Consider the following 17142-nt stretch of genomic DNA (forward strand, 5'->3'; position numbering starts at 1 on the left):
GATTGAACACCTACATTCTATTTTCATCTAGCTTCTAATTTGTGTTCTGAAGATGTGACAAATTGTCACAGACAAATTTTGAAGCTTTTTAGCTTTACATTAGGCTGTTCAGAAAGATTTTTTTTAATGCAGACATAAGGATGCTTTAATTTTACAATTCTCAAACAGAACGTACTAATCTAGAACAACCAAATAAAGAAATTGTCACAGCTTTCCCAGTTAATAGAGTAAAATAAAATTGTCTATTAATATTCCCAGTTCTGATACATTTTATTAAATTGGTCACGTTCAGATTTTCACAATATGAAGATTTTTACAAAAAAAAAGATTATCCCAATTGGTCATATGTTATAATATCAGTTAAAACATAGAGCAGTCTAATTAAAAAAAGATTGTTGAAGGAGAACATAGCATGGATGACATAATTGCATTAGAATAAGGAAATCAATGGAGCCGACCAGCCTTTCACTCCAGTTAGCCATTTACATACATTAAAGTCACAGCATTGATAGGAGTAGCATAAATATGACTTAAATGTACTACACGTTATATTCGAAGGAAAAAGAAAAAAAAAAATCAAAGCTCAAAAACAAATCTCTGAAATTATTCCAAATGCAGCAACAAGAGTGTCTTGTGGTTTGTATTTGCAAAATGAAATTTCTTAAAACGCCATTAAAAAAAAAATACATTTCACTGAACAGATAAAAAATTCCAAGGCTGTATCTCCCTATAGTTTCACTAACATGTTAACCTACTTACAGCAATTAGTGCTTCATTAGTAAGGCTAACTAACTGTTGCTATGCCCTGTAATGATTTGCCAGGTTTTCTATATACAAGTGCATAATCAATGTTTTCCAATTACTGCTATAGTGCAACCACTATTTCAAATAAACTAGATAATAATACAAACCCATTACTGAATCCGAAGTAGCAGAGGCATTTAATTGCAAGGCAGTTCTTTTCAGCTTTTAAAATTTTTCACACTAATGAAGTGTCATACAAAAAAGTTGTATTGATTTTTCCACCGCATGGCTTCAACCACAAATATGTAATTATCCCTTTTATATCTAGCAAGGGGATTAAAATAATCTATAGTATATAGCCTTTACTTATCCCTGATGGGTCTAGTAGTACTTTTACCCTTTTCAAAATATGCAGCTATTTGATGAATGAACTTTCAGTAAAATGTTGCTTTCTCTGCTTCATATCTCTACTTTTTGAAGCGAGCTAGCATGCAAGGATGGGAATTTTAACTCCTCAGTTCTGCCAAAGGCAGAGGAGCAGGAAGCCCATCCGGTGCTGCTGAAACATGAGCATGGCTTGCAGCAGGAGCAGGGCCATAGGGCCACACTGCCCAACTTGTGGCCCTCTCCAAATGGATGCTCCTCATCTATTCAATTGAGTGATCAGGGAAGACAGACGGAGCTCATGAAACAACGTTTAGTATTTTCACATTATTTACAGAGAATAGTAGTTCATACACGCTACTGCCACAATGAGCAGAGCCAAATACCCCCCAGTTTTACTTTGGATGTACAAGGTAATGCCTGAGTCCTGCTGGGGCCAAGGCCCCCCGTAAACAGAGCCCCCTCTGTGGGGAAGGCTCAGCCCCTGGGACCTCGCCAGGAGCCAAACACAGCACCAGCAGCATTTGGGATTGCAAATTTTCCGAGCACTAATTGGATACTGATATTTAAAATGCTACAAAGGGATAAGGATGCCAGGTGCAAAATACGTCAAAGAAATTGCTGTTTTACTGAATGGGACTAAGTCACGTGATAAAAATTAGGTTGCTTTCATGGATATTACTATTACATGGAAATTTTTGTAAATTACAGAGCATTTTGATACCATATAAAACTGGGCAGATGTTTAAAAAACTTTACATTATATGTTAAATCTCAGAAAATATAAAACTTTAGTACAGCCAGTGAACGACGAGTATTTTATAGGAGTATATCCTTCCCTAGATCTGTATTTACAGTGAAAGTCCTGAGGACCAAGCACTGAGTATCACCTACCAAATGCATTAAAAATTCACAAAAGTGATTGTAATTAAATGTTATTAAATAATGATAATTACCTTTAATAGACCACATAGAAAAATATGATAAGTTAAGACTGGAAAATCAACTTAGATACTAGAAAGTACTTTATGTGAAATTATAAAATAGAGTAAAAATAAAACAAGAGCAGTGAAAGTTTGAAATATTGTTATGCTCTATTCTTTCCAAAATTAATGCATATTAATCCTGACAGTATCTATACTATTTATAAAAATTCTTCAGTACAACAACAAACTAGAAAGCTCAATTAATAATTCAGTATTTTAACCATAACAATAGCATATTCAGCTAAACACAAAACTGTGTCTTATCCAGCTAATCCTGAATAATGTTGTTCTACAATTTTTAACACCGCATACCTTTCAGTGCTGCCGTTTCTACTTTTCCAAATAGGTCTGGTCCATGTTTCTTTTTATTTTTTATAGGTTTCAATATATTCTAAAGTCATCACAAGAAGTTTACAATCAGGTGATTCAGCACTATATCCTTGTTCATTTTTTCATTCTTTAGCACGGAATAATACAGTAGCAAAAATAATTTCTATTTTTTCCCCTATTCAAAATTCCTTACATCACCTGCAAAGTAGAGTGACTACAATTGTGAGCATAAGTAAATATGTGTATGTTTATATATACACACTCATTCTTGGAAGAGTTTGAAAACAATGTATATGTGTGTGCCTTGTGGAAATGTTTCCAGGATAATAAAAGGCCATTACCTTGACCGCTGACATGAAGCCATCAGAGTCATATTTATTGATGAAACTTTCAGCTCCCAATCTGCAGCACTGAATGAGCATCATACAGCTGTCAGCAAAGGCAGAGCACAGAAACAGTGATAGCTTGTGACATTTCCCTTTCATAATTTATGAAAACAAAATACCTTAGAGTTCCTAGAACACTAGAATAAAAATTTCAGGGTAGTCCCCTTACAGAAAAATAGTCCCTAGGATGCTCATCTTAGCAGTACATCTCTATTACCAGAACAATTTGCAGATAAAGCGAGGACATTCATCCAGAATTAACTGACATTCCTTAAGTAAGGCACTGTATGCAAAAAGAAATGCAGAACGTAGCTCTTAGGCTGCCAAGCCCCAGATAAACATGAAGTGGGGAAAGATTAAAAATGAGCATCTTCGAAGTAATCACACTACAAGGATGCTTCAGCTTCCTTACAGGGAGCACTTCAAAATCTCTTTAAATTAATATCATTAATAAAATACTATTATAACTAACATAATTTGATAGGAATTGAAAGACTAACATGAGAATTTAAGTACTATAATATCTCAAAAGGAATATTCTGCAATATTTTAAGAAAATACCATATTAGAAACAGGCAAACAGGTGCTGAAAGCCACTGTGGAGCCCAGCATCCCCTGTGGGATACTGCCAGCTCCAGGAAGGCTGGAGAACCATAAAGCACTCCATCTGCACCCCAATCTGAGGTGCTCAGTATGCGCCTTCCCACCACCTCGCCTTCCCAGGCAGCACTTAATGTACATGCACAGTGTGTGTCCTCCCCACGTCTTCCTCCATGTGCTTTTTGGCACTGGCTACAAGTAGAAAGGATGAAATCAAGTTCTCCCAGCAGAATGCAATTTCTCAAACATATTGCAGAGCCGTTTCTCAAGTTTGCACACCAGCAGCTGATGCGTTAGCATTATTGCATCCAAGAATGACCCAGCTTGAGGCAATGGATATTTTATTCACTTGTGTGTATTTCTGATTAGCCTGAGACTTTCCATCCTTGCCAGCCCTAAGAGAGGGCTGAGCGCTGTATAGGAAGGCCTTGGCTGGAGTATGTTGGGAAATGAGCTGAATACCAAGTTGGACTTGGTGATTCTTGTGGGTGGCTTTCAGCTCAGGATTTTCCATGATTCTATGAATGTTATTGTCCTGGGTGTACTGCTGTAGGTTGCCTGCTTGAGCAGGGGCTGGGAGCAGATGACCTCAAGAGGTTCCTTCCCAGGCTCAGCCTTTCCCCCAGCTTGTGGAATTGGCCTCAACCTTGAGGCCAGTCATGGATAGCTCAGCACCATGCCACGGCCCAAAGCCATTAAGAGGCTGATTAGCGTTCCAGTGGGCAAAAATAATGAATCAATCCAGATTTGTAATGAGCTATGGCTAGAATGTAGAAAAGATTTCAAATCAATACGCTGTGGACTCCCACATAAAACCTACTCTCTCTGTCTGCTGATAATCTTCTTTGGATTTGTTCCTTTTCACTTAATAGAGACTTAAAAACTAGATCTTTTCTTCATAGTATTTTGTAATAATCTCTAAAGTGGCTAAATTTTAAGACAAAAGTCTAGAACCGATGAACTTCTCACGTAGAACTGCATAGAAAGCTAGAGAAATACTACAAATTAAATATTTAAAAGCTACCTCTGCTTTGAATAAATACATTTTTAAGAAGATTATGATTTTGATAAAAATTTACAGAAGTTGCTACTGCACAGTTGTGTGTTGAACACAATCCAACCTACCAAAAAACTAACTCTAAAATATCCTATCAAAAAATATTTGTCCCAACCTTCATTTAGAATATCAAAAGTGCACTCTCATCATCTACTGTACACATTATAGCTTTAGAGTTTTTGGTTGCTTTTTTTTTTTGCTTTTGTTTTTGTTTTCCCAAATAGAATTTAAGAGGAAATTTTGTACAGAAATACATACAATATTTGATAATATATTTTATGAGCTTACCTCTAAGTATGGCAATGTAGAGCAGGCTAGGTGACCAATCTGGAGCCCAGGGACTGCAGATGTTCATCCCTTCATGGACAGATCAACATCTTCAAGTCCAGAGTAAGAACTTCACCATCTACAAGTCCTGTGTTGGATAAAAATAAATTTAAGCCTAATATAAGCATCCTGTCAACTGTCAAATTTCTCCTTTCCTTTTGCCTCAATAAGGTTGAACCCTGAGAAGCAGCAAACCTCTGGCCCTCGCTTTGCCCAGCACATGCTCAGCTCACACAGACCAGCCCCTAGGAGTGACAGTGGCACATCCAACCACCCCTGTAATCCATACCTGTTGAGTTTGCGGGTATGCATGGTTTGGGTAAATAATAATTTATGCCAGACTTTTTCCTCTTGTGACTTTAGTTTTGATATCACATCATGATTCAAAGCCTGGTGCACCATAAATTTTCTCCAAATGTGTAGTAATTCCTTGGCGCAGTCTAAAGTTATGATTCATTTATACTGGAGTGACAGCATAATACCTAGGTGTCAAAATCCATTAAAACTGTTCAATGTCTTCTGTTTATTTTTAGAACCAATTGAGACTTAACTGATGGTGAAAAATATACAGTCAAGTGTGTTTACTTCACCTTTACAAAGAATCCGTTATAGTCCCAATTAATTTGTTATTCCTGTCACAACAGGTACTGGATACTTCAAAACTGTCATTACCGTTTCTCTTTTTCTTCAGTTTGTTTTTTTCTTTTTTTTTTTTTATATGATGGCTTCTGTTTATTTTTAACCCATTACAAGATAATAGTTTATTGTAGTCTAAAATAAGGAATTTCACAACATTTTCCATTTTAATTAAAATAAATGCAATGGATAAACATATTTGCTAACGAAATGAAATCTGCAGTGCTCAGATTTCTCTCTTCCTGTCATAATCAGGTGGTTTAGTGCTGAATTTAATGACAATTCACAGGGTGATACATCTTGTGCATGGGTACAATTGGCCAGATGGAAATTAAAAATATAATACATGAGATGGTTACAAGCACCAAAATTGTTCCCAATACAAATTTAGAGCAGTCTTTTCCATGTTAATTGTTAACAGCATGTTTTCACTTGTTGGAAATTCAGAATGGAGCTTTGTGAAAAACAAAATGGACTCTAAATCTCAGAGCCAAGCAGTAACAAAAAGTACTCAGTAGAACATGAGAGTTCTCTCTACATAGCTGCACACAACTCCAAGGAAGAGTTTGCCATGTTTGCATTTAAGAAAGGGCAAAAGAAATACTCATTTGTGTTTGTAGTCTGCACAATGAAACTAAAGCAGAGATTAAGTGTTGAGGGAGAACCAGCACAGAGTAAAACCGTGGAGCTGAATGAAAACCTATGCATCTAAACATACACATTTTTGTATCTATACATATGTACAGTTGTAAGGAGAAGGAAGGGAGGTGTACCACACAACAGCAGGGAATCATTCTGACAATCCTCACACAGTGGTCTTGGGCCAGACAGCCACAGTCATCGCCCCCCAAGCAGCTGGTATGGACCCACAGTCCCTTTCTCACCCAGCAGCAAGGTGCTCTGCATGCACCTCCTAGTTGATTGCATGGTTTCTAGGTTTATATTACTATTGGACAAACAAAACACACAAGTGTAATTCTGTACAGAACTTAGTATTACTTAAAGGCATAATTGGTGACCCCTCTGCTGCCCTAGCAGCGTGGATTGTCATTCATTTTTGAGGTAAGTTAGCTCATTTGAGGAAAATGAGGCATTGCTTTTTTATTTTTATCAGTTATAAGGATTTTATTACAGTTTGGATGAACATACTCTGTAGTCATAACTATGTAAAATTAAGCATAAATAGCTTAACAAACCCGTAAGAATTAGAAATGAAGTAGGCCTATTAGAATAACTCTATCCTCCTATCATTATATTACACTATCTACATTATATTTTCCAGGGTCTTGAATTGTTCTGTTTTAAAAGTCTCAAGAAATGGGGCCTACACAATTTATTTTCTACAATTGTTTCCTAACCTAATAGACCTTACATTTAGGTACATTTTTGTGATGCTCAGTTTTAATGCAATTGGGTCTCCTTCATTCACTCTAAAGACCATACCAATATCCTTCCTAATATTTGCACCTTTCCAGCTTTCTAGGGATTGCAGACACACCTTCTGCCTTCTCCCACACTGGTTGTGCTTTGACTCTTGTGCAGGGAGCACACCTTTCCCCAGACAACGGTGGCACAGAGCTGCTCCTTCATCTCATCCTTTGTGTCAATTAGCTGGCTGAAGTCCTACTTCAGGCAAAGCAACACCTCTTGCCTCAGCTTAGCTTCAAAACAAACAAGAGCCTGCTTCTGACTGTTGTCTTTTTTGTAGTTTGCTTTTCATGTGACCAGGTTTGCTTTTGCCATTTGGCTGGAAGGGCTCAGACCTATGAATATAGTTTAGAGGTCCTCAGTAGTAAAATCACATCTAAAACCTGCAGAAATCGACATTTATTAAATATGTCTACATTGTATTAAATATTACAGAACTGTCAATGTAGCTCTGTCACAGAACTAGGAACATGATGAAAATAGTATTTCAATAATCAGAACATTTATTCTATTTTTAGAAAGAGCATTATTGGACTGAAACAGGAAACATGCAGATGTCCGGATCAAAACTCTTGCTTCCTACACAACAGTTTTCAAGCACATGAAATACTAGAATCAAAGAAGCGTCGGGATTTGAAACAGAGACTTCACCGCATGGTTGAATTCTCAGCTATGAAACATCAACTAGAAGGACTGAGATTTCGGAGCTAGGTCATGTACTTTTCTCTACAGTAATGCTCATCTGCAAGCTAAGGGAAGGATTAAAAAGCAAGGTTGCTGGAAGTAATTCACCAGCTTTCATATCTTCCCCATTGCAGACAGCAGCTTACTCAGTAAGTACATTACTGCTTAATGTATCTTAAAACACCAGTAAACATAGAGGTGCTCACCAACAGATTTCTAGTGGTGTTCTGCTTCTGTAAGGAGTGCTTCCACGGCTGTAAATATCCTGGTTCTTCTTCTGCTGCAGAAGAGAGCAATACTGAGGTTACCGTGGTCTCACAGGCTGTCATTTTGGTATTCTGACTTCAGTTTTTATGTTTGTTTTGGATTTTGGGGGTGTTTTCTTGGGGAAAGGCACACTGACATTGCAATCTTTATTTGTAAAAGTAAGAGGGGATGAGGTATGGAAAATCTGTAAAGTAAAATTATTGGATAACATTTTGAGGGGGGAAAAAATAACGCATGTGTCCCAGAAGTAACTATTTAGTTACGCTAACTTTTTATTTTCAAGATGCAAATCTTATAAAGCCATCTACAGCAGGAGATGAGCTTTTCTGCTATTTGTTTTCATTCACAAATATTTCTTGTCTTTCTAGAGGGAAAAAACTCTATTTTTTCAGGACCAAAGTACTACCTACCATACTTTGGGTCACCACTTTCAAGCAAAACATGGTATTTGGCAACGGAGCATACGGTTTGAATAAATTCATAGAGAGATCATGTTAATTTTAATTCACAGAATCACAGAATTGTAGGGGTAGGAAGAGACCTCTAGAGATCATGGAGTCCAGCCCCCCTGCTAAAACAGATTCCCTACAATAGTTGTCCAGATGGGTCTTGAATACCACCATAGGCAGAGACACTACAACTTCCATGGGCAACCTGTTCCGGTGCTCTGTCACTCTGACAGTGAAGAATTTCTTCTATTAAAAATTTTTGCAAGTCTTTCTGATGATGACAGGCCACCAGAAGAGGACTCAAAGCTTGCGTGAGAAGAAGGGCAAACAACTCTTAGCCAGGAACAATTTTCACACAACAGGAGCAATATGACAAGGAGGATTGACATTATTGAATATGTACTCTGCATAATAAAAAATAGTTTTTCAAATGTTTACACTTACCTTCTGAAGAAGGAGGTGTGCCAGGAGAATGGAACCTGTACTCAGCTGGAATACAATGGTAATGACTAATGCATTTTAAAGAGAATTAACATTATGTTTCTATTCATGGTAAGGAGAAACAAATGTGTGCATCCATCACAAGAAGGTGTTTGTGAAATACTGTTTTCCTGAATATGTGATTTTGGTAAAATATATCACATACAAGCCACACGACTGTTCAAGTTAAATGTCCACAGGAGCAACATCATCAGTGCATACTATGAACAGTGGTGCTGGGAACAACATACAGAGTACAGTTCCTGTATTATATAACAAGATAAAGAACAGAAAATATTAATTTCCACTGGTAGTTTGGAGTCCTCCGTGAGAAGCTCAGGCACAGTAACAGGACTTTAGACAAAGAAAATTACATACAAATTTCAGATAATTCTTACAAACTCCCTTACGTCTTCTCTTCCTAGCTATTCTTGATACTATAATATAATATATACACACACAATGGGTAAGTACTTCATTTCACTCTTCAGAAGACTAATAATTTCCCCTGTTAAGCAACATAAAATAATCAGAAGCATTTTGGGGGGGTTATGGTTCCCAGGTTGGTACAAATGTTACCAATAGATGTTGAGCACTCAGCAAGGTAATGTCTGGATTAGTCGGTTTGTTTTTCTTTATTACATTTTAATTGTCTTGAAGACTAAGAACTGGATTACTTCAGTAAAATAATGCTTCTTTTAGCTGACCTTTCTCAGTTAGTCCTGTTTCTTTGTATTAGCATAGATTCAAAGTGCCAGTTGCATCAGTTTACTACGTATTGAATGAAGTGATTCAAAAGGAGGACACTTGGTTTCTGCTGTAACTTCAAGAAATGTTGTTATTCTTTGGCTTTTGAGATAATTTCCAGTTTTTGACCCTTTGCAAAATGGTTGTTACTATGTAAACGCAAGGAAAACAACCAACACAAGTAGTATGGCTGGAATATATGTATATGGCAAGGTGTTTGCAACAGCTGTCCCAATTTTGTAATGAACTAGAAGGTTCAGCTAGCTTTTAATGAGTTCTCACATTCTCCACCACCTTTTTTCCCCCCAGAGACTTGCTCCAAAGTGCTGCACCCTCCAGCTCTCACTGTGCCTACAAACGTGCACAAGAATTTTAGTGTGCACAGTTGTGGTCCGTCACTATAACCACCTCTGGCTGGATAGAGAGGTGCTACACCAGGAGCAGCCCATCCATCACACACTCCTGACCCCTCAGCAATCACGCTGCATCTCAGAGGCCAACTGCCCCGTTAGCAGCAGAGCAGGGAGCAGCAGCCGGCCTCAAGATTAAATGTGCTGCTTCAGGTTTCCATTCCCAGGAGCTGCACGGGCTGATGTTGTATTGATTGCAAAAGTTTACCAGTAAGTACCACAAACAACAATAGCTGGGTCAATGATTGGTGAGGCCTGGAGATAAAATGGATCCCTGTGGACCTGGCTCAGACCTGCACTTGTGCTGCCTGAGCGTGGCTTGCACGAGGCCCACGGCTGAGGGGAGAGTGGGAGCCTGCAGTCTGAAGTGACATTTAACCAAGTTACATGTGGGAACAGAACGAGAGCCAACGATGCAATTATATATCGCCTGGCCTCCCTCTGCAGCAAAACCCTGTCATCTCTCAGTGTTGATGTTCAGCTGGCCACGCATTTGCTACGCTAAATAGCTGCAGGTACTAAGGGATGGAAGAATGCACAAACACAAGAGCAGCTTAGCATAAACTACAGGGTCAGAGAGCAGAGCAAAAAAGACTTCCAAGCATCTCTTCTCCTACCAACCATAAGGGTTTTGCACTGGGACCTGAAGTAAAATTTATTAATAAACTGTGGGGTTGTTCTAAAGAAATTAAACCACACAGACTTTCCAAAAAGTTTGTAATATAAAACATATCTTCTGATGCTGGGAAATCTAGTAGTTGCAATTAAAGGAAAAAAAAACCACTGTATTTAACCATAATATGTCTTGTTTTATCAAGATTAAAACCCAGATTCATTGGCCATCAGGAGATCATACAGCCACAGTGAAAATATGTTCTTAAAATTTTTATGTGTATTACTTTTAATTCCAACCCAGTAACTCATATTTAAAGCTGAATTTATATTGACATTATTTGATAAAAGCATTACAGTATTAATGAGACATTTTTGAATGGTTTTTAGTTATAATGAAGTTCTCAGAAACTTGCAGCAAGCATATATTTTCCAGACTCTCCAATTTAACAAGAAATATCCTTTATAAAATATGAAACGTGGAAATTAACAATCCATTTAGAGTCAAGCGCTTTACATCTTTAACCTGTCTGAACCATTCCTTACAATAACCTTCCCTAAAAGTTTATCATCTGAATAGTAGCAAAACAGCAACCTTCACTAATTATGAAATTGCAGAAGACATAAAAACCAGGTAAAAACATTCTTCATCATAAAACTTTTTTTTTCTCTAAACTGTATCATTGGTAGACATTACCCTCCCCATTTCAGATAGGATATTAGGACATCTTTCATCTCAGAAAGAGTGGTGAGGTATTTGAACAGGTTGCCCAGGGGAGCAGTGGAATCACTGTCCCTGAAGGTGTACAAGAACCATGCAGATGTGGCACTTGGGAACATGGGTTTGTGGGCATGGTGGTGATGGGCTGACAGTCGGACTAGATGATCTTAGTGGTGTTTTCCAACCTTCATGATTCTCTGATTAGCATTACATTCAAAAGCCTTCTTGCCACACAGGACAATTAAAAATGCCTTCTACAAAAATGAAAACTATTGCAACACTTCACATTTTGCAGATAGAAAACACATGCAGGACTTTTACATCTGCTCAAAATTTACTATGCTCACATATTTCTGATGAGCAGAAAATTGATCTAATGTGGGTTGTAAACAATTAGCAATTAGTACTACATAGATCTTGCCTACTGACCTGGTAAGAGCACATTTCTCCCTCTGAACACCAACATGAATGTTTTTGAATCTCTTCATATGGCAGAAGATGAGTCTAAATGGAGAGTCAAAAAGCATTTCCCCACGTCTTCCATGAAAATACATATGCAATACTGAAATGCAGATAATTACATAGGCACCTGTTTCAACACTGCAGTGACATCACAGAAACCTACAGAAATCCCCAAATTTATCTATAACTTTAGTAGTTCTAGCCCTGAGTCTTCACCATCCTGCTTAGAATTTAATTTGCCCTTACAGTGTTTGGCCTGTGCTTTAAGCATTAAAATAAATGGCAATAGTGCCTAACTGTTGCATTTAGTATTTTTAACGTCAGTTTCCAATTCATCATTTAATTAATGAAAATTCTAAGACTGTGCCAGACATTGAACTACGAGATATTTTTTCCTCTTTCATGAAAATGATGACAAAATAATTGTTCTCTTTGTAACTACAGAAATAAATAAATAAAGCCTGAGCAATCTAACAAGCTTGTTACACAAACAGAAGAAGGGAATGTGTTCAAAATGTTTTAATACCATGGAAACAATTGTCACTTGCTAGATCACAGCTTGTCTTACTGCATATTACCCTTGATGATTCTTTCACTGTTCATCAGAGAAATAGTGTCACTGCAAATCTGATTACTGAAAGGGTCAGTGTATTTAATACTTTTTTTAATTATCTGCTGCAACCATAGGCCTCAAACATCACTTTAAAGTTTTATATCAGAGAGCAGATATTTTCACTATTACAGATCAATACTGTATAAAAATAATTGAATGAGAGAAAGAATGTATGGTAATTTGTTTTCTTCTATGAGTATTCTGGGTATTGCTTTAAAAGATAAGATGTGAGCAAAACACAGGAAAAAAATGCATAAGGTCTTGCTGAAATATTTTTTAAAAGTTGGCTTTAGAAGATAAAGGTACGTACTGGAAGGGAAGACATACAGGAACATCCACAATAGTCCAATATATTCTGAGAAAATGCAAGATTTGGTTACAGGTGTGGCAACTAATAATATTACTTGACATTTGAGACTAGATGCAGTCTTACTAATCTGATTAAATACTATTTTTATCTACCCTGTAGAAGTATTTGTACTGAAGTAGTTGCAATGCTTTCAGAAGAAAACAATCATTACACCTAAATATGAAACAAGAGAAAACAAAGCAAAAATGTTAAAATAACTGTTAGGCTTTAGACAACAAAAATGCAAATGCTAAAATTCACAGCCCGTCTCATCTATATCCTCACAATTAACAAGAAACAGTTATAAAGTATCACTCCTTAATTAGAACACTTTCTGAGATTTGTTGGTAACAGCACTTAGTAAGCACTTCGTCACCCACATTTCTGTTAAGACAGCACCTGTAGTCATTCATAATGGAAATCCAGCAGCTATGGGGAATAACAGCCTGGGAAAATCTCACAAATATTTTTTCAAGTTCCATCTGGATTTTAGTTCCCACACAACCCAGTCAGACCTGTGCTGCTGCAGCAGCAGGGCAGGACAATCGTTATACTTAGGCCATCATTCTTAGGTGGCCTTGCCCCACACCTTGCAGAGTCAAAGTGTTTGGAAGCACTTGGCTTTTGCCCACCAGTGCCAAGCAGTCCCATCCCCACTGCTGACCAGGGAGGATGATGAGTGCCAAGGTGTTATTTTCTCACCATTCTTTCTATTCACCAGTAACACTCACCAAACTTCTTCCGCTAAGCTGAGTGTTCAGTGCTCCCTGACAACAGTAATTAGAACAAATGAAAGGGAGGAAAGGAACTGTGTTCCATTGCAACAGCTAACCAGCTCAGGCATGGTACACATGTGTCGGCACGGAGGCAAGGCGTGGTGCCATTCTACAGGCAACGTGTGAAAAAACACCAAAGGATGCCTGCATTTTAGCCTCTCAAACTAACACAGTGTTTCTTTGTCATAGTTTATCACACGAAGCTTGCATTAACACTTCCTACTCACAGTGACCTCATCCTGCCAGAACACACAGCCCCCAGTCCTCACTGTAATGCTTTCTCATTAGCTGCTCAGCTCTGGCCACACTGGTTGCAGCAACCCAGCACTGCCTCGGGCACCACTGGAATTAATTACTGGGAGAAATACCATTGTTACAAATTGTCATCTTGAATTTATCAGTTGCCACTTAGCGTAACTCATCTGACCTAATGCCTCCTCCATGTCACTTGGGCTTTGGCACCAGCTCCGGCACTGATGGAGGGCGCTGAGTGTCCCTCCTGGCCCACAGCTGCTCCAGGCCTGCCTCAAATCCTACCCGGAGGCACAGCCAGCTAACAATGCCCCAGTAAACTGCCAGATTGCCCACGTGGCACCCACATCTGAACCCAAGGAGAATGTGGAGCTGGGCCCAGCCCACCAGACGATCGTGGCTTAAGATGATAATCTCTCATTGCACTGGACAGAACTACACTATTTGTTCTGCTCATGTTCCATTTTTAAAAATAATGAAACTGGCTGTTCATGTGTGGATGAAATAAATGGCTCTGGGGGACCTTCTAGATTTAGGCCTGTGGCATCTTCTTATAAATCGTGGAGAAATTGCTCATTAAATTATTCTCAAAACAGAATACACATCAGTGAGATACTACACATACAAACTACCTCTGCTTCCTCCTCCCCTGTATATTTTCCATTTTTCTTAGGACAAAGGATCTTTCCAGGGTTTCTTTCTTTAAATTCTATAATGAGCACATTCTTTCGCTTAAGATGAAAAAAAAAGTTTATACAGTGTAAAATACAAGTTCTACACTAATCCTCAAGTCTAAGTTTTATCTGTGAAGAGCTCATAATTGCAATTGACTCATTTGACATTTTTCTGACACAATCAGAATAGCCAGGATGCTCACACATTTGCAATTTCTACTGAAGTGCTTAACTCCTTAAAAGATGCAATTTTACTGTTGTTGAAAACAGGAACGACATTGTGTAATAAGCCAAAAATACCATACGGATAAGAAGATAAATATCACAAACCTGCCTTTTAGAAGCAAACCTACCTTTTAGTAGCCTTTTAACAATGACAATTCTGAACACGTTTCTTAGACAAAAAGATTTCCTCTTGCAACCATACTGTATACTCAGGACAGTAAACTTAGAGAGATGTATAATGCGATATAAACATTAATAGTTTCAAAATTGTGTTTTAGAAAGACTATTTATAGAGAAAATACAAAATGCCTCCCAAAAGTACACTTAGATGTAAGCCACCATAATCTTCTTGCTCATGCAGCAGGAAATCTAATACACCAGCTCAATAAACCTGTAGGAAACAAAGGTTTTATGTAGCATTAAGAGTCACAATATTAAAATACCACATATTACATTCAACTACTCTTGCAACACTCATTTTAAGAGCCAAGAAAATTAAGTGCCAGATTGAGAGTAATAATATCATAACATGCAGAAGGAGATTGGAGAAGTACAAAAATATGTGGAGCCCTCATGGTATCTTTGTTGCTTGGGTCAGCTCCAGACACCGGATGGTATTGATGTTTTGGGTCATCAACAGAAAATACTGCCCCAACAGAGCAGTTTTCTCCAGAATATACTGTAAAATGCAAATTCACATCAGCTGGCTCAAAGAGATTATTGCAAAATATATACTTTGCCTTTTTACTATTAAGAACTATAAAGTAATCATTATCATTGATATGCTAGTCAAAATCCAAGTTTGAGCATAAATGAGTGAGAAAATACAGATGTATATTTGTGAGAAAACAATAAAATGAAGAACAGAACTGACTTTGGGATAGAATAACCTAGGCAGCTGATAAAAAAATATTTTTAGTTTATTCACTACATCTTAAAAAAAATGCACATTTTATGAAGATTCCCCCCCAAAAAAATGGTGATTGTCTGTACTACTTATGTCATCTCACCTGGTACCTACCAGCCCCCCAGGTCATCACCAGAGATCAAGTTTTACAGATTTCAACTCCTGAAATCTGAGCTCTAGGACTAAAAATAAGAATAAAATCTAGAAATACCAAAGCATCCCATTCTCAAAACACAAAACCTTTTCTTCTAGACAGCAGTGAAGGTTATAATTTTTTTTATATAATCCAAAAAAATGATATGGCTTTTGCATTTGTTTTCAAGTTCATAACTGGGTAGTCGGGAAGCTTAAGACTGAAAAGTTGGGCAAAGAAAGGAGGAAGGAGTATTTTCCAGCCAGCCACATTTTCCAGAAGTTTGTTGGATGAACAGAGCATTGGAATGTTTTGGTGAAACTGATAAACAGACTAAGTACAAGTTCAGTGATCAAGGTGCATAATGAATACATTTTTAACACATAATTCACACTCATGTATACTGCTTATATAGTTTTCTAACCATAATTTCATCCACGAAACTGGGTGAAAAACATTGTGTTTATCTGCTTCTAAGAAGACTACAGATCCCCTTAGAGCATAAAATAAACACTATTTTCTTTTAAATATAGTATATCCAAATATATCACAATTTAAATTGTCAAGTCAACAGAATTCTTGAGATGGCCTTTAATGTTGAATACAGGCTACAAAAACATGAAGATGAAAGTAGTTGGTGTTTGTTGTTTTTTGGTGGTTTTTTTTTTATCATGTACTTGAAAGAAAAAAGATCTTTATCATGAATTTGTGGGACCCAAGTGTACATTTCATACTATTATTTCATTTTCAAAAACACATCCCTTGAACTGGAGGGAATACTAGCTGGCATATAAAAAAAATCCTTGCAAAAGGAAAATGTATGTAAAAGCAAATTGTGTGTATTTGTTATTGGGAGACTGAGTTTATGCAAGCAATTGTCATGCAAGTAGAGTTGTAAGTAATAATGTGGCCTTTAATGACGGAATGATGGACCTGCCAAACACTCGCTCCTGCCATACACCGCTTGTATTTCCCTGAGCAAAGATGCCCATCTGGGAGTTATTAACATATCCTCGTCAATTCAGAACCTACTTTAACATAATCCATATTTGTTGGAGAAAGTCCAACATCAGCTAGAGAACAGTGCTCACGTGATCCAATGACACATTTCAAGCAGCACACATAAAGCATGCTTGGGCAGCTAAGCAATTCAGAAATGCAAATAACAAAAGTGTTTCTCTTTCTAGATAAAAAGGACAAATCTCTTTTGGCATAACATCTTATATACTTTTAATACTGAACGAAAGCAAGAGAGAGGAAAAGGACAACTATTTTTCTAGAGGTGTTTTTTGATTTATTCCAAACATATTGATACACCCAGTCTTGTGCTGAAGCTGCTGTTTTCTGAGACCCAGGGAACTCTCCATTGCATGGGTGCCATGGGGAGAGAATACTAATTTTCTTAAATCAGTAGCATCATATACTTCCTTGTACAATACATGGAGGACTGGGCACTGTTTTCTCAAAGGGCTCTAAACTTAACATTAAAGGACATTACCATTA

At 37.5% G+C, this 17142-nt stretch overlaps 1 long non-coding RNA gene across 3 annotated transcripts in view; it reads right to left on the reverse strand.

The window, feature by feature from the left end:
• Nucleotides 1-17142, reverse strand: part of LOC149917259 (uncharacterized) — an 84958-nt gene that overhangs the window by 15475 nt on the left and 52341 nt on the right. For 2 of the 3 annotated variants that reach the window (XR_016468029.1, XR_016468031.1), the window contains exons 3-5: nt 7769-7842; nt 4776-4902; nt 2786-2873 (exon numbers count right to left, since the gene is read on the reverse strand). This is a non-coding gene — a long non-coding RNA (uncharacterized LOC149917259). The remainder of the gene's footprint in view (nt 1-2785; nt 2874-4775; nt 4903-7768; nt 7843-17142) is intronic. The other variant, XR_016468030.1, reaches the window with a different exon arrangement.

Source organism: Phasianus colchicus, chromosome 7 (assembly GCF_987193195.1).
Source record: "Phasianus colchicus chromosome 7, bPhaCol1.hap1.1, whole genome shotgun sequence".
Classification (NCBI taxonomy): domain Eukaryota; kingdom Metazoa; phylum Chordata; class Aves; order Galliformes; family Phasianidae; genus Phasianus; species Phasianus colchicus.